Source organism: Lepisosteus oculatus, chromosome 7, assembly GCF_040954835.1.
Source record: "Lepisosteus oculatus isolate fLepOcu1 chromosome 7, fLepOcu1.hap2, whole genome shotgun sequence".
NCBI classification, from domain to species: Eukaryota; Metazoa; Chordata; class Actinopteri; order Semionotiformes; family Lepisosteidae; genus Lepisosteus; species Lepisosteus oculatus.
The window spans coordinates 28,725,659-28,749,171 of NC_090702.1; the positions used below are offsets into that span (position 1 = coordinate 28,725,659).

A 23,513-nucleotide genomic window follows, 5' to 3' on the forward strand; every position below is an offset into this window, starting at 1 on the left:
TACTGACTACAACTCATCCTTTTTTTTAAAAAAAGCACAAAATGCACAGCTATATTGTACTGAATCTGAAAAAAAAGCATTTTAATTCCAATACAGGATCTTGTAAATTTCTGTCTATTAAAGAATGATTAAATATACACATTTATTTTATTCTGTCTTGGATACATATATATATAAATAATTGGATACACAGAGTTTTGTAATTTCTCTTCGTTTTCTTTAGATTTTCATATATGTAATATCCTATTACTAGGTCCTATTCATTCAGACTTTCTAAATGACTATTTTATATACAATGCATATGAGGTGGCTCATAACTGGCTGTTAAGACTGTTCCCACTTCAGACCTTGAGTGAGGTGCCTTGTACTCTATGTCAGTTACCCCAGTCCACTCTGCTATATATGTGGGGACCTGGGGGGTATTTCTTGCATCGTCTATTGTCTTATCGTGGGGAAGTCACATACTCTATGAAACCAGGAGCGGCTCTGGTCTCATGAACCAAAGTGGTTGTAGTATAAACTTTAGATTTACATAGACTGTAAATGTACATTTATAGTGTATATACTATACATACAGTATTATGTATGCTTAATATTTTACTGGTATTTAAAGCTAAAGTATATGGCAGAGCAAACACGATATAGTGATTGTATATTATAATGAATTTCTTTTTGTGTTTATTGTGTTTGTCATAATTGAAATCACATTAACAGTGTTTGACACACACAATGAACTCTTTACGTTCCATATTGAGTATAACCTCAAACTTGATTTACAATATGAAAAAAAATCCAAATTAATTCCTTCTCATGAATTGTGTCTACACCATCTTGGAATGTTTTTCTAGTCTCCTACAATGATTTGAAGAAAGACTTTGTTCAAAAGTCATGTAGCTATATTATTCATCCGCAATAGGATAAATGAAACTATGTATATGTGCAATTGTTGATTGATACAAACATTGGCCATAGTTTAAGGTCAGATTATCTGTGTGATGTATTTTCAAATGAAAATATCAAATACATTTTTTTATTTCTACATTTTCTTCCATTGTCCATCATTCTAATGAACAGCTTTCAAATAAAATTATGATTGTTTTTATAAGCAATTGGGAAACGTATTATGTTTTTAGAAAAGATATTGAAAAAATATCAGAAGTAAGAAGAAATGTACTTATGTTTCTTGATGGTCAAATATGTGTCTTATTCAGCATGAACCAGTTCCCCATTCTCAGTCTTAAATTTTAAAGTTGTTTTTATTTTATAAATGCACTGAACATCCAATGTTCAATGTTGAAATTCCCCAAAAGAACATTGTATTTTTGTGGACAAAATATTATAATTCATACAGTACTTTAATTTTTTTAATGGATGTACAATGCTGACACCGCTTACACTGCAGTATTCTCTGAAAGGCAGAACACAATTTCCCCATGGGAGAAAACTGGTGTATTGCCAGTCTAATTCAATAAAATAGTAACTATGTGGTATAATATAAGAAGAACATACACAAGGTACAAAGTGATAAAGGTATTATTTCAGTTATAATACTAATTTATTTCAAATTCAGTTAAATTCCATTATTAACATCTATATTATAAATCCATTCGTAAAAGCTCATTTAGAGCACTTTAATTTTGATCGCCATGTTTATATATAGAATTGCTGCCTTGTAAAAAGTTCAAATACAAGTGACAAGAATAATTTAAACATGTTTCAAACTCAGGCTGCTCAGAATAATTGAGTAGCTTTAAAACTAAACAGCAGAGACTGATGTGGGGGTAGGGTTTGATTTGATTGAAGTATTCAAAATCCCAAGAATAAGTAATGAAATCAACATGATTTGGGGTTCGTAGTCAACATGGAAGTGAGGAGCTGGCAGTCATGTGCATAAATGAATTTGAGACCCATTCAGGACTGAAAATATTTTTAATTTTCTTATTAGATATTGTAAATTACACATTTGTTTCTACATTATATTTTAGTTGAGACTCATTTGCATTACCTTTTTAAAAGTAAACTTTTAAATTCCCTGGTGAAAATCTAATTTAGATGTTTTATCGTCTGTTCTCGACTTCCATTTTTGCATATTCAACATTTCAGAATACACCATGCTGACTGTAGGACAAGACTGAGGGTCACTTTCATTCCAGTGAAACTAAACACCTTCTTAGTATGACAGGGAGCTGCTGGGGTCAAGGGAAAGGCATTGATTCCATCAAGATATTTGATCTGCTCTAAAAGGGAATGCTCTGATTGGGGACGTTTTGGATTGGGGACAGGAAGTTGAAAAGGGTCTCTACTGTAAGAAGAAATCAAGACCAACACTTAACTGAGCACAATAGCACAATGGATCAAATGGATACACACTGTTATTACATAAACTAAAATACTACCTACAGTCAGTGTTGAAAGTTTATCAGCCCCAGGATTTTGTAATGCAACTTTCTGCCCATTAGTCAAGGTTAATACAAGACTATCTTACATTCTGAGAATACTGCTGATAATCTACTATTGAATTTTCAGACTTTCAAGACTATTAAAAACACAAATGAGGGGACATAAATAATTAAACAATTAATCATGTAACATTATAATACCTTTTCAGGTAATGTAAACGGTAAAAATAATGTAAATTGTATAAACATTTTAAGTTCATTAGCCATTTTTATATGAAATGCATGGTTCATCCTTGGTCCACAGGCGCTATACTAATAATTTCACGTTTGCACCAAGCCACCCGGCCTCCTCTAAATTCTGAACTTTATATGTTCTTATGGTATCCATGTAACAAACAAATAATCAGCAAAATGTCCAAGCCACCTTCTGTGCTATCAGCTATATTCTGAGGATGTTATGCTAAGATAAGTACATTCAGACAAACCCATTTATGTAACACATGTGGAGTGCGTCAGCAATGAACTGTGCCTACTGACCCTTACAATGACCATGACTTACTGTTCTGTCTCTTCTGGCTTCTACTGACACTATATTTATATAAGCTAAGTAGGTCACCAGCTCCTATGTCCCCCATCAGTGTTTCGGATATTATAAAAATACAGATGTTATTAAAAAAAACTGTATCAATTTACTTAGACTTCTCCAATACTCAGGAAAAAAATGCTAGCAAAAGTTTTATTATTGCACTTTTCTTGAAATGTTCTTAGAAACTTAAAATAATTATTGAATGGACAAAAAGAAAAACTTTTATGAGTAGGAAGCATATGACTGCATTTAAAACCTTTTAACATGAAGTAAAATTTAACACATGAAGTTTTAAATTATTTGGTTTAATCTTTGTCAGTTTTAGGTTTTAGAGTTTGTATTCATGCAAATTTAATCCACACCACCATCCCTGAAAATGTTAGTGCCATAGTTTTTCTAATGAGCAAATCAAGTCAAACATTTATTGATAACTAATCCATCACTTAACTGCAATTTTCTTCTTGTTATAATTGTATTTTTTAACCAACGTAAAGCCACAATTAGTCAATGATATATAATTTGACTTTTATGGTATATGAACAAATAAAGTAAATGGTACTGTATGTTCTTCTGGATTGGTGGAAGACATTATATCTTCAATATCTTATTTAATTTGGTAAACAATTAGATATGTAATTTAGATTTTTTTGAAGATTACAATTAGAGGAACGAAACATTTTTTTTCGTGCACCCTTTCTTTAAAATTAAAGTTAAAAAACACAATTTTGAATTACCAATTGTCAACTATGTTCCTTTGGATTAAAGGCAGTCAGAATTGTTGATCACATATTTGAATTAATTGACATCAGCAAACCAGCTTACTTCCATTTTCTTTGTTTTCTTTTATTTAACTTTCCCTTGAAAATGGCAAATCTTAAATTAAACACTACTCTGTCAAGAATAATTGAGAATCATCATTTTCATGTTTCCCTATGTGAAATATATTTTAGTTGTAGAAATATGTTGTACTAGTTATAGCAATATATCCAGAAATAGGTATTTCTATCTAAAGTAATTCAAGTCAGACAGATGAAAAGTTTTATGAAGGGATCAGTACAAATCCCCTCATAATGTGTGCAGCTTTAGGACTAATGCCACTATGGCTCTATTTGGGATCTACTGTAGATTCCTTGTCAAACACTTCATGAATGTTCTGATAAAATCACCTAAAAAAAGAAAGATTACCACACTATCTTTCTCTTTTCTAGACATGAAGTAAACATCTAACCTTAAAATTAAATCAATTATAGATTATGGAGGCAGACATTACATGCAGAACGTATTTTGCAAGATTATGGTATAAAAATAAATAATAAACTAACATTTAGAATTGTGTCTAAATTTCAACTGGGCAAGCCATTGTAGTGCACAGATACTGTAAAGGTTCACCGATAAAAGAAAATTAATCTGTGAAAAAATGTTATGTAGCCATGCATGGTTTTAACTGGAAATCTGATTATCAATTTCACTTGCTAATGTAGAACATATTAAAGATTAACTCTACAGCTTGAACCCCAGGTACAGTATAAGAAAAACAATCTGTTTTGTTTGGTCCAAATTCCTTTTCTTTTGTCAAACTCTTCCTTAATGGTTCATTTAGTATACAATACATACTAATTAAGAACCTTTTTTGTAATTAACTTCCCCTTTATTTGATACCTGGATGAAACAATATGCTGACTCTCATACATACTGTACAACATTTATTAAGAGCACATTAAATACAAGAACAAAATACAGGTATGCTTGCAGCAGTGGAAATGTAGCTTGGGAGTCTCTATTATTGGACCTTGGGCCTTACAGGCTTTTCAACAAGCACCTGGAGACACAGACACGCCAAAGGCATAGCTGGTCATTAGCTGACTCCTTTAAGGAAAGTGGTTGAAGTGACAACATGGGCTTGTGTTGTCCCAAAATCCTGTTCTGGTAACCTATGTCAGTTGTGGGACCTGGAGGACAGCACAAATGGGAAAGTATGATGTAGTGATGTTGGGTGGAGTGACAGGGGTCTCAAAGAATACACTACATCTTGACCTTGCAGAAAACAAGTCTCCAGGCTGAAGCGGTGGAGATAAAAATAAAAAAGCAGTTCCCATTACCAAGCAGTATTCTGAGGTGAGGGCTGCTAAACATGTATGTAACTGGTTGCATCAGAGTTAGGCCTTGAGCTTTATTTCATGCTTGCTATCTAATGTATCACAAGATAATTATACAGGGAAGTTAAACACTTTCCCATCTCCAGGGACAAGAAATGACATACCTGGGTAAGAGACTAAAATAGTTTAGTTTATTGCCACCAGTTTTGTGTTTTTGTGATGAGGTTTTGCACAGGCTACTGGACAGGGAGAAGAGATAGTGTTTGTCTTTAAACTGTGTGGATGTACAATATATAGGACTCTTGTTTGAAATTAAAAAATAATGCTTTATTTTCATCTTTCTTAATCTTTGAACACTTTTAATTGGAGTTCTCCTTCCGTTTTTTTAAAGAGGGTAATTCATCAGTCAGCGAAGAATGATTTAAAACCTTTTTGTTACCAGTTTAGTGGTGGTCACATCCAAGTTAGTCTATGTAAGAAGAAAGTTGAGTTGAGTTAGGTAGAGAAGAAACAAAATGAAAGAAAAGTCTGTATTGTATCTGCAATAAAAGTAAAAGCTCTCTCATGCTTCCTCCTTCTTGCAATGATCGCTGATCTGTTTTATGTTTTATTTTTTAACTTAATTTTAGACAACAGTAACATCATGCACATGATTTTATTAATTTAATATACAATTGTGGTAATGGTTTTGATACAGTTCCTTTTTTAAAAAGCTTTTGTTTTTAAGTAATTATTGTATTATACATACAGTTGCTTACACTGATCATTGCTCCTCTGGATGTATATATAAGATTGCTCCTCTAATGTATGGTAAAAAAAAAACACTACACAGAAAACATTTCACAGCACTCCTCAGAGTCCTGAGGAATTGTATTTTGAAATGATAACAAAAGCTTTTGAATTTAAGTAAACACTATCTTATAGTTATAGGTACCTTGCAATTTGGTCTCGTTCTTAAAGGTCAATTAAGGCTTGAGGTTTGAGTATCTTTGCACAAATGTACATATAAAATTTATTGCTGTCTTACTGAAAACTGTTTTTGCTGCAATTATCATAGCAATAACCTTTGTAAAAACATCTGTAATCTTTAATCGGTAACATCTGATCTGTAATGTTTCAATAAAATTAATTGATTTGACTTGACAGGACAAAATAAAAATGATTTTATACAGTATATAACAGGGTCACTTGAGTAGTATGTCCTCTCAAAGGCTCTATCCAAATACCTGTTGATTTCTAGCTTGTACCCGAGCTATGCCATTGTGCTAGTAAGGAATTGTGGATGTCTCAAGGTTCTGCTAATGTCCAGAGTACTTTCTTTAGAAACTCTTTCTTATCTTCCACTGACATGTAAACTGAACCTCTTCCAATGTTCCAAAGCTTTTCACAACGTGAAAAATAAACAGTCAGATTGATGACAGATCTAAAAGGATGAATGCATTTCTCTTCTGAGTTTACAGCATCAAAAGACAGTTGTTTAGAAAATTATTCATTAAAAGTTATTTGCTATTAAGTCGGAATATTTTGAAGGTAGAAATCAGAGACTTACCTTCTGAAATTTTTTTGAGAGTGCACTTGGTACTGCTGCTGCATGCAGAAATATCTTTAAATAAAATGATAGTCTGTTTAGTAAAAAGAGTGTATTTAAATGTGTGTATCAAAAATATGAGTGTATCAAAAACGGTGTAAACTTAGGTGGCACGGTGGTGCAGTGCAGTGGTTAGCATTGCTGCTTTGCCATTGCTGCATTACATCTGTTTGGAGTTTGTATGTTCTCCTTGTGCTTGTGTGGGTTTCCTCTGGGTGCTCTGGTTTTCTCCCACAGCTGAAAAACATACTGTATTGGCACGTTACTTGGCTTCTGGGAAAATTGGTCCTGTGTCTGTGTGTTTCCTGCAGTGGAATGGTGACCCGTCCAGGAAGTACCCTGCCTACCCGGCCACTGGGTTAATCTCCAGTTCCTCTGCGATCCTGAATTGGGTGAAGTGGTTAGAAAATGGATGGATTCACGAATGGATGGTTTAAACTCTACGTTAGTAAGATATTTCGGGAAACACACTGAAACATCTTACATACTGGATCAGTTAGGTGCAAAGAGATAAGCAAGCTGCACTGACCTAACAATCCCGTTGATTAAGCTCTCGATCATCCTGAAAATGACAGGCATGCCATTGTCTGATTTTCAATCTAACATCAAACTACCTAGGATAAATGCACATAAGAAAAGGATGGGAAAGTGGTTCAGACAGAGGAAGAGAATTTTTGTTTTAGGAATTTTTGTGCATTTTTCCTCATTTAAGTCTATAATTTTATCATGCTTATCTGGTATTTTCTACCTAGGTTTGCTATTTACCCATGTTCTTTTATACAAAAACTCTTTTTTAATACTTTTCTTAGGTTTTTGAATAAAATTACTACTCCATTACACCATTTTAAAGCAGATATTTAAAAACCAAAATAATACTTGAGATCTGGGGAGTCTTTGGGAACTTGGAAGTTTTAAAACTTCAAGAACGCAGAACCTTTCAAACTCCACAGTTTCAAATTCCAGTCTTTCAAAGGTATGTACTGATAAAATAATTTAGTATATTTTTAAATGTAGTAATTTCACATTGAAAAATTCGTTTTCATTTGTTATTGTTTTTTTGCAATTTGGTGTCCTGACTGTGGGTTATTTTTTTAGAAGTATGATTCTTTAAATGTTATAATAACACTTTCAAAAATATTCAAATCTGCTCTATTTTATTTGGTTTGTTAAAGGAAACGGTTCAGAGGTATTTTATGTTTTTAACAAAACGAAATATAATTCTGCTACAGTATGACCATTCTCATTTTCAGTTTTCTGCAGAAATCAAGCGAATGGAGCTCGTTAACTCCAAGGTGTACGCTAAAATTAAAAAAGGGATCTATTAAAATTTGTGTTAAATAATTGTGCGATTACGGTGAACGCTGTGTCCCGTTTCATCTTTAAGCATTAGAAATATGCTCAAATTGTTTATTTTGCGTTTCTGTTTAGAAATCAGTCCGTGTGTGTTGTGAAACTGTCTACTTCGTTTATACAGTACATAACACAAAATGTACTGTAGTTGGTCACGCACGGAGAACCAGAGCTGTCAGGTAAACAAAACAGCAAGGTAAAAATTAAATAATAAATTATGACACTAATTGTAAAATTTGTAATATTATCATATCTGAACACAGGTACAACTTAATTTTGAGTTCACCTCAGACTTCTCTTTCCCAGGGAACCGTATTTAGAAACTGTATACACTATTTCACTTCAGACAGATTTTTGTGGTACAGTACATCCGTGAATGAAGAATGCAGTTGCAGCTTTGGGGTTCCTAAGTAATTTCTCCAATTCCGATTGGTTGCCCATCTGAGGGATGAAACTCGATGCTCTGAGGAGGGTAGTCGTCACATGGTGGAAATTTCCACTGTATCTCCATGCTGTTAAATGGGAAGGGTCTTGTTCAGCTATTCACAAATCTTATTCGCCCTTGCTTCAGCTGTGAATCAACAGAACTGTAAAGCAATAAGGTGCGTTTACATATTATCTTCTTAACTGGAGTTAATCAATGTGCTTAATAATTGTAGGAACGTGGGCTAGTATGTACCCCTGTAATCAAGGGGAACGTTTACATTTGATACATGGTCAAAAAAAAACTTGACAATATGACAAGCTTAGTAGATAGAATCGGGAACAGTGGTCAGTGCTCTGGCGGTTTTTATGAAAATGGTAAAAAAAAAGTATTTTTGATAATATCGAGAAAATGTGGGTGTCTTAAAACTTGTTGAAAAGGCGTTTAAACATACCACCGGTGGCTACAGTAATGTTAAGTGTGCATGTGGTGGGCGTTTGTTTTGAACAGACTTGCTTACTGTGCGGCTTAGTAACACAGCTTGAGCTAGTGTAAAAATAGTTAAATTAAGAAAAAAAGACCGTGAGAGGGTTTTAAATGGTCTTGAACTGCGCGTTGTTATGTGTAAATTGAATATGACAGTGGAAAATGCAGATGTATTTAAAGGTCTGTTCAATTATGCATTTTCCCTGAAACTTAGATAACTTGTAGCAAGTAAATGTTTTTTGTGTTTGAAAGATTTTAATGACTGCAGGAAAGTTATTTTTTGACATAACGCAGCAGTACAATTGAAGGTATAGTTTTAATTAATGACAAGCATTTATTGTCCAATTATCTAAAGTTGATAATTTTCTTATGATATATTTGGATATAGTGAGGACTATGAATTGGAAGGATCTTTAATCCAACGGGGGGAAAAAGCATGTTGAAGGGGCAGTATCTGAAGAGCTCCAGTAGATAAATTGCTGTGTATATGCTTTTGTCCTGTTTATAAACAGCTTAGCGTTAGCGTGAATTGTTAAAGCATTGAATCCATGTAACGTTTATCTTATGTTTTCAGCTCTGTGCACATATTAAAACTAAATAATTTTAAATGCAGACAGGTAGGACAAGTTTATTGGGCCCTTTCTCTGCCTTTGATTGTTGTATTTATCAATATTATTTGTCAATATTGCAGGAACGTTTGTCATTATTGCAAAATTGCAATATATGCCTGTAGTTTTCAGGTTGGGCTACCAGCTCAAGCTCCGCCTAGCCTTGTGCTTTGGTTAGGGGGGTTATTCTGGAAGATTCTTTCGGGGTTAAGTCATTGTATTTCGGGCTAGGTCTTACTAGTCTTTGGTAAAGGTATTTTGGATTAATGGCTTCAGGAATACTAGAAACTTTCTGTATTTAAAATTCATTACATGCAGTTTCATGCAAGGTTTTGCGATTTCAAGTACTTGTAATTCAAAAGTGTGCCTTTAAAAAAAATGTATATTTGTACAAATGTATAGATGTTCAAGCTCAGATTTGCGATAAATAAGTAGCACTGAACGACGCATAGTGAAGAAGTGCGTAGTAATCAGAGATTTGTGATTAAAAAAATGGCAAGAAACATATTCTTGAATGTTTGTGCTAATCATTATTAAAAAGTGTATATTTTAATGGTATAGACAATGCTGCTAATATCGGAGCATCAGAACGCATGCGCACTTTGGTGTTTTAATGTTGCTGTGGCACTAGGCAGAAATGTAGAGAGGAAGCCACACGTTGAAACCATAAACCAGGTGTTTCACAGACTCTGATTGGCACTTATTTTGGGCTACTGGATGTTGGTTTAGGTAAACAAATATAGGGCTATTTCTGACCGTGGAGTGTGAAATTAGCCTCAATGTTAAGGCTACACAAATCCAAATGGGGCTTCACAGTGTAAAGTGGATCCGATCACAATGGGTGTTGAAACTCCTGTATTTTCACAAGGTTTGTGTTCACAACAAAGGGTTGTGGGTGTCTCAAGTTGGCTAACCAACAAAGTTGCTGAAGCCGATACCATCGCTGTTTTTTAATAAAGGGCTGGCTGAAATCTTCGGATCAATAAGCTTCTAGTAACCAAGCAAGCTAGATGAGCTGAATGGATTCAGATTTTCTTCACAAACCGTTTTAGGATTATTTATCGAGATGTCAGTTTATAATAACAACAATTGATATTTGATTAGCTTATGGGCAAACGTGCATTATTGCTTCATAACTAACAGATCTGCTGAATGAAGCATGAACACAACTGCACCAAAAAATGACTGTTTACACGTGATAATGTAAAAATATTTTACTTCCTCTTTAAAAGAAAAGTTGAAAGTTGAATGTATCAGCATCTATTGCCTTTGTTTTATACTGTTAGAAGCAGGATAAAAAAAAAAGTTTTCAAAGTTACCCAGTGGTGCTTTTAATAAGGTTGGCTCCCACACATCCTGTGAAATAATGGGCATCTGCCAAGAACAGTGTCATTAAAGAACACCCATTGTGTCTCATTTCCTCTCATTTGAAACTCATTAGTTGTTGCATTCCAAATTTATTAACTGGAATGGTGCTGAAAGTGTAATGTTTTTATTGGTTAATAAGATTTAAAATATTCTGTTTTGAAATAGGAAGAAATAAGAAGAGAATAAGGGGTTTGATTAGATTAAGCAATGCAAATTAAACAGAGAAATGTGATATTACAACAGTATGTATAACATTATACTTTTATATTGTAGTGTTAGAAGTTTCAGTCAAAATTCTTTAAGAAATATTTAAAAAATAAGTGATCCTTTGTTAACTATCCAGAGAACTTTCTAAAAACTATATTAAATAAAAACTGTGACCTAAATGCCAAGCACGAATTCTGTCTCAGCCAACTTGTTGGCAGCATTTCTTTAGATGGACACAAAAAGCCTCTGGCAGACAGAAAGCTGCCATCATCTGATGCATTTGGAATGCACTTGTAGCTTGTAGTTGAAGGATTTTTGAAGTCCATGTCTTGGTGGTATAATCGTGTTTATTACTGGTCTTAAGCAGCAAAGTACTTGAAGACACCAAAACTTAGATTTTCTTTCTTATTTACTGTTTTAACTTGGGGTATATAGCAGGCACTTTTAAATGCATGTACTGTTTGAAGATTAGGATCTTCTGTTATAGACCAGAAAATTAACAAATGAACTGTCTGTTCCCCATCATTCCTGCTTTTTGATCCTATATTCAATTATAAATATGCTGGATTTTAAATTCCCCAATAAAATGTTATGATACTCTTTTTTTCTAAGACATTTTGATAATTTATAACAAAGTCCTTGCATATCATTTGAGATTTATGTAGATGTTAGTAATTTTCCTTCTGTCTGAGTAGTATTAATATAATTGTTTTATTCAAGATTTTAAAGATTAACTCATACAGTACTTACAGTAATATCCGGAATTTTGATCTGTTTACAATTGTGCCCCACTTGTATGAAAGTTAAACAAAATGTGGAAAAGAAGTCGTTAAAGTTTGCTTTTTCATCTTATTAACTTTAAAATTATGTATTTTATTTGTAGAAACTAGTGTTTAACGCCCAAGAACCTTTTCTAATATTCTAAATAGTCAAAAACCCCACATAATTTATAAAATGTTTAAACTAGGTAATGCTAAAACTAAGAAAACTCCAAAGATTCTACTATTTTGTATACATTTATAAACATTGGCTTCATTAATAGAAACTTTCTTTAGCCAATGCTTTTATCGGTAGTCCTCTTCTAATTCACACTTAAAGTGTCTTTCATTTATTTAGAATGTGGCCAGTATAGTAAAGTAATATGAAATTTCCTTTGTAATTGTGATTTATAGCCATTTTTGGTTGATTTGAATAGTTCATAATTTTCAACACACTGATATGTGCTACATATTGTTTAAATTCACAAACCACTCTCTTATAACAACTTTTTTTAGGATTTTAGTTCAGGATTCATAATTCTTGAAAAAGTGGTCTTGCATGTGGACTATGGAAGCCTACTGTTGTCTCATCTTTAACAAATCATGAGTTCTCTGTCAGATACTGCAGTTTTCTTTTAAATGCATGATGTCTGTGATCAACCAATGTACCTTGTATTTTACTTAAGGTGAAAGAATACTGAAAGAATACAATTCTAGAGCAATCTGGGTAAACTATGATGTGTTGTAAGAAGATGTAAAGTATACACAAATCAGTGTTTTCAATTCCATGCTTAACTTAACCAGATAAGATCAACCAGAACAACATGTTTACGTTCATTCTGTTCTCTCAGTGTAAAGATGGCACAAGAAGGGGAGAAGTTTTTGTTTTATGCAGTCTACAGTTCTTCCATGTCAATGAACAGCTTAAATGCCTATCCCACTACTGCTGGATTCACATGTTGTTCTGAGGATGGTACAGTATACATACAGGACTTGCGACATTCATCTTGGGTTTTGTCTACTGTTGGAGAAACCAGTAGTAGTGTTTCCGGTTCTGATCTTACTGTGGAGTGTAAATTCATGTGTTAAACCCGAGAGTTACACTGCCCTAAACCTACTGTATTTTTATTTAATAATACCTACTGTATTATATCTACAGATAGAATAATCACCTACTGTGTGTTTTTTTAATCATACCCTAACATTTGTCAAATGAAATTTTTTAGACTTCATCAATTTCACCGCTTGGTGAATGTCATCTACTGCTAGTTGGATTCTGTATTATTCATTAAGATAACTGTCTTTTTGTGGTAATTCTGTGCTTCTTCGGTGAATAATTTTCTGGCTATACAGTTAAGATTGGCAGGAGTGATTGGTAGCTGCAGGAGTCCTAAGTGAAAATGGTGAATATGCCAGAACCTTATTTATTTTAATCAAGTAATACTTTAAAGTGTTTGGTGGTTTCATTCTGGAAACACCCTGTAGAACATAGCATCTGTAAAATCTTTAACTGTCAAGATAAAACACATTTATTTACCACAGTTCTTGAGACAAAGTTACTTATTTGGTTTTGCAATATAGATAATATTCTAAACAAAAGCTGACCTTGTCTCATCTCTACAAATTAAATGTGTTTTTGCTTGGTGCTTGGTTTCCTCCTACTTTCTAATGACATGCTGGCTAGGTTAATTGGTGTCTCTAAATTGTTTCTGTGTGTGTGCTCATTCACTCTGCATTGAATTAGCATTATGTCCAGGGGGTAATCCCACCACGTGCCTTATTTGTCTGGGACAGGTTCTGGGTTGGCACAACACTTGCCATGCAGAAGTGGCTTTCTGAGAATCAATAAATGACTGCTAGTACAACACAGATACCAATCACTATTCTTCACAGAACCTCTGTTGCCACAGTAGAGATTTGTGAGATGTCCCTGGTACTTATGAGCTCTGGCTTCTTCCTGTTTGGTCAGTGAAGCTGAGATAATGGGAATATGTTCTCTGCAAACATTGCACAGTTCCTTTGACTGTGCTAGAAGGTGGATTGCCATGTTTTTAATTTACTTTATTCCATTGTCACCTCATTTGTATTGTACATGTAGAAATGCTTTAATGTTCTAAAGCATAACACCCCAGAATATTTTAGAATTTCATAATATTTTTAATATTTCAGAACATTAAAAGTTGAGTAATGAAAAACTAGTTTCATGGAGTTTTATGGCAACATCCATGAATGATATCATTTAGATTAAAGTTTTTTCTTATTGATATGTTGTAAGAGCAAACAAAAGTTTCTGCAAAAAAAACTTTAAAAGGTGTAAATATCCCAAAAGAGGAACGACTCTCACGTGAATTTCTGGATATGGGCGCTCTTTGACACTAAATAGAGAGAAAAGCACCTAAATTAGCCAAAACATTGATAAATTTTAATATATTATTTACAGGCATAAAAGAGGATCAGCGGCTATCATAAGTTGTATGTAGATGAGGGGAAAACAGCCATGGCAAGCATTAAGTATATACAGGGGTCACACAGATTAACTCATTATACAATTAGTTAGTCTCAAGTGGCTGCAGAATGCACATTCAGACCAAAAAGAAATGACAGTAGGAAAACTGAAACTAAACATACTACATTTAAAACTGAAAAATGTACTGTAGATAATATACTGAGTACACACCTATTATTTAATAAATCGGATGAATAAATTGACATTAACAATTGTCCTTCCAATACCTTTTAGCATTTATAAACAAGAGTATTAACTTATGGTTGCTAAATAGTTTCCACATTTCCAAGTAATAAATCAATTTACATTGCTTTTGAATATTATCTAGACTGCCCCTTTATGTATTGAATATATTTAATCACACAATACCACAAAAAGTAAAATCCAAAATTCAGTGATTTGCAGTCTTGAATCGGTCTGTTGAGGAGCTTTCATTGTTTCTCTGTGTAGAGCTTTTGAGTTCATTAAGTCAGATATGACTTTCTTTGGTCTACTGTACATACAGTAACCCACAGCTTCTTTATTCAAAAATCTGACCTCCTCTAGATAAGCATGTTGTTGAGAATCTAGTATTCATTGCTTAGTTCATCCTCTGATAAAGAAAAAAATGAGAAAAGACTTCTACTCACAATAAATATGCAATTTTGCTATAAATGCTGACCATATTGAGAATAGCCAGAATAATGCTAGGGATACCTTAGGTAACAGTGATGAAATCTCTTCTCTCTCAAATGTATTACAAGTGATCTCAAGTGAAAGTAATTAGACATTGTCTCACTTACAGAGTCTATACAAGATACAGTTTGTTTTCCCAGAGGGGAAAACTTTCAGAAGAAAATAAAGTACTAGTTTCCAAGACAACTTGTTATTCAAACAGTTATGTTCATGCTTTGGGATGTCCTCAGACAGAAATGTAGTGTCCAAAAAAAGTATTTGTGGAATCATGTTGTAACTTGCAAAAAAAAAGTTACAGAAGCAAATTACTTTTTATTTCTAGATCATATATTAGTATTGGCATTATAAGACTATCATGCTTTTTGTTAGCCAGTTTGATTATTGTTAACTAGTACTTATGCTGTGCACAGCACCTTCATTAATGTTCAATAAAAATGGAACATTAAATTACAGAGACATATTTCCACCTATACAGTTAATGTACAAGGTACAAATGAAAGTTCTTTGTTCAAAATGCAATATTCCTTGTCATTTTACAGTCTATTAGTTAAACTTAATAGAAGATAACAATTTATAGTGTTTTTGTGATGTTTTACAGTGTTTTCTTTCTCTGCTTGGTTATCATTTACTGTACATCATTTAAAGTTGATGAAGCTATACTCCATTCTTGATCCAAATGTCCGCATCTTAGTACTCTTGTGTATCAGAAGTAATTGGTCATGAAAAGGATCTTTTGATTGTGAAGAAAATGGACCAATTTCTTGGCAGTTCGATTAGATTTTTTATTGGACAACCAAATCTAAATTTGGCCATCGTGTTATTACAATATGTCTCTTGTAATCGTTTTTGAAATATGTATTTATACATAATAAATATGATTATAACAAGTTGCTTTCTGACATACTTTATGAACTTATTTTATGGCCAATAGTTTCATCTGCTTTTTTTAACTGATCTGCTGCATTCTCTCTATTCGAGTCATACAGTGTTTACATCAACATACTCATTTGAGGAATGAAGCATAAGATTTTGTGCTTAAATCATGTCTTCTTGATTGACAATAATAAATTCCCATATTTGTGACATGCTGTGCTATGATGTTGGTAGATGTACTGGAGTCTTTATAAGTCTATCAGTGCTCCAAAAAGTGTCACCCTTTCCACTGTGAGTAACATTAGGATTCTTGAGACAGCTTTTCATAAATGTGGTATGTTTTTGGTTATTTAGTATGATAAAAATATTGTGAGGCATATAGCATGTCTGAAATAGCATACAATTTGTCCTGCAGGATTGTGCACTGTTTCTGTAATAACAATTGAATATAACATAATGTATGTTTGTTCTTCTAAGTTCACACATACTAAGCATATTCATTGTATGCACAGCACAGACTACACTTGTTTAAATATTTCAGATATTATTGTGTTGAGAAAAAAATATAATTTATGCAGCTGCACAGCTAACTGTGTATCCCAATCATTTTCTTTATTTAATCAGATCATTATTATGCCAGTAGTGTTGAAAACATAGCATATTTCAAGAGTATTTTTTAATTCTGCCCAAATGGGAATCGATTTTTGTTTTCACCGAACTCTTAATACATGTCTAGATTTTAACCTTAAAATCATTCCTTTGTGTCTGATTTCCAAACTTGACTTGACTTATAAAGACCTGTATATTTTTTACTCATCTGTTATACTTTGTCTTTTATGTGCTGCACATGCCTTGTCCGTGTACCCAGAGCCATCTCATGGGGGGGGGGGGGGGGGGGGGCTTGTGTGTAGTTTTGGCGGCAGGGAGCAGCATTCAGGGGATGAAATAGCTACCTAACCGGCCTGCGCAAACAGACATACAGGACCGAACATAACTAGTCATCGCCGTTGTTGTTTCTAATACTGTCGGTACCTTCAGGTGTCCAAATGCTAGCATCCTTGTCGTCGTCGAGATCCACGTCCGTGTCCGTTTCTTCTGCACTCCTGCTTTTTACAACGAACCTTTCCAAAGACCCTTTAGGTGCCACATTTGCATCCTCCCTTTTTCTTTTCTCGCACCCCCTGTAGTGTTTTAGAAATTTGTCCCTATCTCTGCTTGTGCTCGCTATTTTTACCACCGGCTAACTTTTTTTCCACGCTTATCTAGTTCTGCCTCAATCCTTTTAGCAGGCAACCGATGGCCTATGCGTAGTTAGTGCCTCCGGTTCTGAATAAAGCATCTGCTTTCCCACTAACTTTAGATTTCATCTTGAGTTAAAATATGAGTTTCATGTGTCGCTTTATTAAAATATTTAAAGATGTTACGTATTTATATTTTTATGTGTGTGTGAAGCGGGACTGGGGCTGGCGGGCGCTGGGCCCTGGGCAGCCGCCCCCTTCTCCTCCCCCTTGAAACAGCCCTGCACGTACCGTTGTTTGGATGGCTGTTAAGTCCTCTTTTTTACAACACTTGTTTTTTACAAGTTCAAATGGTCATTAAATTTGGAATCAACTGTTTTTAAGAGAGAGGGCTAACCGAAACTGACAAATAAGTTAAATTTCCTTAATTTGTAGTAAAAAAGTTGGGAGTGCTTAATAGCCATTCTTTTTTCAAGGCATTTTCTACATTTCATGGATTTAATTGATTTGGTGAAAATGAAAAACTATCTTTGTCATATCTCATTTGCAAAATTTACATATTATTCTGAATATATTTACTCTACACCTGTATGCTTTTTGTGTAACCTGTAACAATTGCATATATCAACCAAAGGTACGTAAATGGGCACTTTAATTACTGTTTTGTGCATGTTTGTGTGTGGGGCTGTACACATGTGAGCAGATTATGTGCTGATAAGGCTGATACTGACCAGAATGGTTTTACAGTGGTCTCTGGGCACAAGGGTAGGTGCACTTCTGTGATTCTGTGTTAATTACAAAACAACATAGACCACTTTCACTTTTATGTTAAGATTACTTAATTGGCCATACAACAAATTCCTTGTATTAGGAATTTGTCATTTTTGCATACCCCAACTTGCTCTCCATCAGACACATAGACAGGGAGAGAGAAGCTTGGGGTCAGAGCACAGGGTCAGCCATTTATATGGTGCCCCTGGAGCAGTTGGGGTTAAGGGCCTTGTTCAGGGGCCCAACGGCAGCAATGTGCACAGGGTTTGCACAAACAAGACTGCAGGAGCTTTTTCAAGTCTTTGTTTCCCAATTTGCTCCTTATTTTCTAAATGCCACTCTCCAACTTTGACTAAAGTGCCTCAAGGGGTTCAGAACAGTTGGCTGAAAACTACCAGAGCTGGGCATGGTTTGTTAGCTTGACACATACCAATTCCAGTATTAGGATGTAGGAAGTATGTCAGTGCTCTGTTCAGTGCCCACACTGTGCTTTTACGATGTGAAAAGAAGCTAATAGCCTGACAGAGCACATTTCAGAGAAAACATGCATATTGTCTTCATCTCTCCAGTGCTGGTAGTTCAGCTTTGCAGTATGCTGCACATTTCTGTCAAAACACTATTCACTGGTAATGCCATAAAGGGTAATTGATTTTTTGTTTAATATAGAAAAACATAAAAGTAATTTAAAAGATTTTACTTTGTCTTTTCTTTCGAAATTTAAAACTCGATGGTGGTGAACTCTAAAATTGGTATGCTGACCAGTGCATTCAAACGCCCTTTCAAAATTTTCTTGAGAACCACTCCATTAATTGACAGTTGCCAGATTCCATCAACAGCTAAAAGTGCTTATTATTACCAAACCAGGTCATCAACTGCTTGGTGAAACACTGCTGTGATACAAACTGCTCTTATTGACACTGATCAAATTGCAGCATATGTTTTTGAGTGATATTGTACAAAAACTGTTCATTCAGTTTAGTCCAAACCTGATACATATCATGCTTGATAAAATGCCATTACCAAAGTATACATTGGTGCTCCTGTGTAAACCAATATGCTAACTTGACTACCACTGGCTATTTCTGCAGTTGTGTTCTGAGCATTAAAACTGTTCATGGTCAAATGGCATGTAACTAACTGATCAACATAAAAAATAGCAGGTATCATCCTGGGCTCTAACATATTGACAAATGTCAGTAATATAGATGCCTGACTACCAGAGTGCTTTCCAGCAATATTTCATAACATGGACTTTTGTCTGTGCAATCATGGTTCTCGTGTTAGTGATTTTCATATATTGTTTCTTTACTACTAATATTTACTCCATAACACCATAACCACATTACTTTCTTATAGTAGTTCATGATAATAGTGTATGCTGGGTTTAATATTTTATTAGGTCTTTAATTGGGCTATATTGATCCTGTAGAGAGAGATGTTTTTACAGCTCTCAAATGTATTGCAATACCATGGATCTGAGTAAGTAGAGGACCTCCCAGTTGCCTATTAAAAACCTTAAAATATAGTCTGAACAGGTGAATTGTTAGCAAACTGTCCATTTAATGAATATACAATGAATCAGGTAATTTGTCTATATAAAATTAAGATTATTGTTGTTGTCCAGAAAAGTAAGAATCAAAATATGGTTCCTATTCCCCATAGGCAAACTTAAATAACATGCTGTATTGAAAATAAACATTTCCTGTTTTCTGTTTTTAAATCAGCACACCTTTTTTTATTTATTTGCTCTTGTTATTTGGTTACATTCAGATGTGTAAATGGCAAACATATTTGTTTTTTGGTATCAGAAGTTCACAATTTTACTCCAGCAGGTTCACAAAAACAAAATAACATTAGTGTTATATGTTTTCACTCACTGTTGGCTTTAGTGGTGTTGAGTAAAGTTCACGGAAAGGCACATTTTTCCTGACGGTTCTTTGGAATATTTTTTTCCAATGCCCTCTTTTGGCCTAGTAAACAATAAGCAGAACAATATTTGGTCATTGAGGACATTAATTTTTAATCTCTTACTTCACAATAAGGAAGGTTGGTGGTAGATATAAAGTGTAATTGGAATCTGGTCATTTACACTGTAGTAGGACTTCATTTTAAATGAGCTCTCTACTGAATCTAACCAATGTATTGTTAATAGTTCTAAATCTGTACATTTATTTATTTTTTATTAACATAATCATCAGACAGCCTTCAACCAATCAGAATGTTACTAATGTGTTTGGAAAACAGAAATACACCATTTCTTTGCAAACTGAGAATTTTTGTTTTTATAAGACCTAAATTATCCTATACTTCTGTCTAGATTTCACTTATTTGCTTTTCCTCTTTGGAGTAGTAATATTCAGTAGAATTCATCCAAACATTGTCTAATGAAAGATCAACCTATCAGTTAACTGTAATCTTGATAGTATCTGATGTATCCATTACATATCTATTTCTGTTTTGTATTTGTTTGCTCTGACTTTTCCCAAAATGCAATGAAGAAGCTTTTCTTCATGATTTTTCTAAGCTTCAAATGAAATGGCAGAATCCTTTTCAGTATCACAGAACAGCAAACATTGCTAAAATTAAACGTTCTGTTTATTTATGACAATGTCTGATTGGGACTTGTGAGTGACGTAAAGCACATTATTTACAGTGTAGTGTAGAATCAGAGTTAAATGTAGAGTTGCTGTAGGGCTCCTGAGTGGCTCAACAGGTAAAGTTTTTCACTTTGACTTGTGAATTTAATTCTGGGTCACAAACCAACTGTGACTGGAATTCTTAATTGCACAAAACTGGTTCAGTGGCATTGTAGGTGGGGCTGGAGTTGGTGGGGGGGTAAATCAGATACCAGTGAAACAGTGTCTTTTGCAGCTTCGCAATCACAAGCTTGCACCAATGTCAGTGGGGGCCATGTCTCATCTCCAATTGGGACTGAGCATGTTATAGGTCACTTTGGAGTTTGTATCATTTTAATAAATGAATAACTTGGATGGGTGGGCTGAAGGAGACTGTCTGCAATTTATGTTGATAACACAGTAGTAGCAGTGATCCAAGATACAAGGACACAATTTGCAATTCTAAACTGGGTGGGTATATATCAGAAGATAACTGGTGATTTTAAACTTTAAGAAAGCATGTGAAGTTTAACTGTTTTGTACCTGGTTAAAACTGTGCATTGATCAAGCATTTTTGTAATTTTGTTAATAGCACAGTTAAAACAATGTGTAAGTGGCACTGTGTACAATGTAACTTGTAACATTAACATTGTAACATTATTGTATAGTGACTGTAATACACTATGGTACATCTGGTAATAAACTGCTAAGTCAGAAGAATGTGTTTCATTTGTGTTTCATGAACCTCACTTAAACCTGTTATAATTTTAAGTGTTAGGGTCTTGACACATGAAGTCAGAATGCCTGGTATTTATCATAACATTGTGAGAAAAAAACTCCTTGTCAGTTATGTTGTCTTCTTTTCGTTATACAGTCCTCTTCAATAAGATGCTCGGGTTTCAGAGTTTCAAATAAACTTGACATTATATCTTAACTCTGAGAAACTAGTTACTGATAATACTGTATCTCACAAAACTGTGTACAGAATACAGTAAAGGGGGAATTCTAGAGGAATCTGTTTTCTAGGATTTCTCTTGTTTTCACCAGCCCTGTTTTTTAACTTTTTGGCTATGCAGACTTGTGCGTATTCATACATTCATGTTTAGACACATTTTTTACAAAAGAGTAGTTAATATAGGAATTAGAAATACAGCATGCATACTATGTAATCTAAGTAAAATAATTTATTCCTCATAATTTAAAATAATATATTCAGGGTCAAAAGAAAGACAGAACTAAACAGAATACAATTAAAATGTCATATAACATCTGAATGTTCCAATGCTTAATAAAGCTTCATAACCAAGAGATACAGTACAGGCACTAAAAATATCAGTGATAAAAACTGCAAAACAATTGATAGAGCTAAAACAAACACTTTTAATTGCTAAAAGCCTACACTTCTTAAAATATTTACAGATATTTTGTTTTTGTGCAGCAAAAACATAAAAAGTGTGTGTCATAGGAACAGTTTCCAGTAAAAATCTGGTTTATGATGCATGAATACTGGACTGTGCTGAACTGCATTTGTGGAAGGTGTGCCTATGAACTCGCTGAACTGTTTATTAGGTGAAGTACAGTCATCGAATCACATTCTCCTGCGATGGGTTTGCATATCATGAAGGAATTGAAACAATCTTTTTAGCTGCCCAGCTTTTCTGTTGCTGCCTGCTCCAGCCATACTAACTCAAAACTGTAAAAGGATCAAAACAGGAACAAATTGCCATTTGTGAAAAGTGGAAACTACAGTAATTCCAAGAAGTCCTTCCTTCTGTTTATTGCTAAACTTTTAAATTTAATTTGCTTTTCAGAAGAAGACTTCTGAGAGGCAGATTTATTAGCCACAAATACCCTTCAGCAACAAATAATCATCTGTACAAAATAGGTTCAACTAATCTACTGCGAAATAAAGTTAAGAACTTACACAGTGTAGTGTATACATAGATAAGACTTACTGTAAATAAGCAGCATGGAGTCACAGTGTTAAGCATTGCTACCTCACAGCGCTGGGGCCCAGGTTTCATTTCCACACCTTGGATGCTACAGTATCTGCGTGGCTTGTATTTTCCCCCAGTGTTTGTGAGGTAGATTATTTGGCTTCCAGGAACATTCCAGACCTTGGTGTGAGTGTGTACATGTCTGTTTGTGTCTGCCCTGCAGTGCTGCTAAGGTGTACCCTGCCTTGCGCCTGTCGCTTGCCAGGATCGGCTCTGGTGCCAACGCAACACTAAATTGAATAAATCAGCTGGACAATGGATGGATGGTAATGCCTGCAGCTCTTGCTGTTGGTCCAAATGTTAGATGGGATACCTGGTTGTATTCTTGACCAAGGTACTTCACTCAATTTGCTTCTGTTAATGTGCATATCTACTGTATATATTTATATAAGAGTTATTCTCCAGGTCATCATTGTAAATGTTCATTGCAAATGACTTAACTGGTCAAGTAAAGAGTTAAAAACAAAAAATTATAGATACTGTATGTGTATGTGTATTATTTAGTATTAAAAAGATATCTTAATCACTGTTACTGTGCTGTTTTCTGAATTATAATGTAAATTATTGCTGTTACAGGGGCTGGATGGGCTGAACGGTCTCGTCTGGTTTGTAACCTTTCTTTAGTCCCATTTTAGTCGGGAACAGATACGCAACGTGTCCTGATGACATCCTGTTTTAGATTGCAATGTTAATATTTAATATTTCTTCGGGTGAAATATGTCTTTTGAAGCATGACTGTATGTAGATTCTACTCGGTAATGATTTTCTCAAGTGGTTTACATTTTACAAAAAGTTTAATAACACAAAGGAAATATTGTTTGAAACAATGGTTTGGTAAAAAAAAACTGTAACGATTAAATTCTTTAGTTTACAAAATGATTAGTGCAGATCTGATAAGGGTATGGAAAAGTCCCCATCAGATAACAGCTTTGTTTCCTAGGATACAGATTCTCCATCAGCAGGAGGTT

At 34.2% G+C, this 23,513-nt stretch overlaps 1 protein-coding gene across 1 annotated transcript in view; it reads left to right on the forward strand.

Annotated features, from left to right (window-relative positions):
* Positions 1-8,518: 8,518 nt before the first annotated feature.
* slc38a4 (solute carrier family 38 member 4) overlaps positions 8,519-23,513 on the forward strand; it is a 43,879-nt gene continuing 28,884 nt past the window's right edge. Inside the window, exon 1 of the mRNA XM_015352938.2 lies at positions 8,519-8,621. The gene's annotated coding sequence lies outside the window, so the exon portion shown is untranslated. The remainder of the gene's footprint in view (positions 8,622-23,513) is intronic.